The following is a 1,539-nucleotide window of genomic DNA, read 5'->3' as shown; positions in this document are numbered from 1 at the left end:
CCCAGTGAGATGGATTGACCAGGTGGTAGCATTGATGGTCTCAAGCATGGCAACAGGATTGGGCAATATTTAGTTCTGCTGTGCATAGTGTCACAATGAGTCTGTACTGACTCGATGGCACCTAACAACAACAACAATCTTAACAGAAGCCAATATATGTCATTCTCGTATGGAGCAGATGATGGGTTTAAATTGCCAACCTTTAGATTAACCGTCAAATGCTTTGACTACTGCATCACCAAAATAAACACAGGAAACAAAATGAAGTGGTCTTGGCCACAAGTGTATCCTTGCTGTTCACAAAACAGGTCAGATTTACCTGGAAACTAATTCACTCTTCGGGGTAAAATGGATTTAATTAAAATTCAGTCCCATCTCTATGGATCATTATTCTAGCCTGGTTTTACCTTCCTGAGCATCTAAAATTCTTCTAAAACGTTATATCTTCATTACCAATACATTTTTATGCCCGCATCCTATAAAGTTTGATTTAATGCATGTAGGCACTCCTGTGCATTGATGGTATCTTTTCAAGGCTGCAAATCATGTTTGCATTGCTTTCTTTCATGTATGAAAAACAGTCACTTGAGCAGCATTAAAAAGCTCCTTTGGCAGGATGCCTGTTCTATTACAGGTTCCCATTTTACCACAATACCAAAGAGAGTTGTTGAGTGATTGTACTTTACAAAATTCATTTCCTAAATTGTTGAAGTAATTTAAAATTTTCTGTTCTTGTTTGAGTCTCATCTTGCCCTCTAAAGTTTTAAGTTCTTTAATTCACTTGAATTTTTGATTATGTGTTTTTAAAGAGACACAACAAAATTAAAAGCATATTCAATCCTCCTCTACTGAAAATTTGTGGCAAAGATAGTATTTAGGGAAAGAAAGAGTTTTAATAAACATTGTCCCAATAAGCCATGACATATTTTCTTCTGTCAGTTGATCAGCTAATAGTTTGGCAATGATTTGGTGGTGTTTTTTGTAGCTGACATCTAAACTGTTCTGACTTATAGCAACTCTATGTACAACAGAAGTAAACACTGTCTCATCCTACTCCATCTTACCAATCTTCACTATATCTAAGCCCCTTGTATCTACCATACCAATCTATTTATCTGAGAGTATTTTTTTAGCAGATCCTTTATTTATTATTGTTGTTGTTGTAAAGTGTCATCGAATCGGTACCGACCCATAGCGACCTTATGCACAGAAGAACGAAACACTGCCTGATCCTGGGCCAACTTCACTACTGTTGCCAAGCTTGAGTCCATCGATGCTGCCACTTGGCCAACTCATTTCATTAGGGGTCTTCCTCTTTTTCTCTGACCCTCCACCTTAACAAACATGATATTCTTCTTCTCCAGCAACTGGTCCCTCCTGAAAATATGTCAAAGTATGAGAAACGAAGTTTGGCCATCTTGGTCTCCAATGAGCACTCAGCTGCACTTCTTCCAAAACGAGTCTATTCACTTTCAGCAAGCAAGCTTATATCATCTGCATAGCACAGGTTGTTAATGAGTCTTCTTCCAATCCAGATGC

The sequence above is a fragment of the Chrysochloris asiatica genome, unplaced genomic scaffold (assembly GCF_000296735.1).
Source record: "Chrysochloris asiatica unplaced genomic scaffold, ChrAsi1.0 scaffold00426, whole genome shotgun sequence".
Taxonomy (NCBI): domain Eukaryota; kingdom Metazoa; phylum Chordata; class Mammalia; order Afrosoricida; family Chrysochloridae; genus Chrysochloris; species Chrysochloris asiatica.
This window is presented reverse-complemented; position numbering follows the sequence as displayed.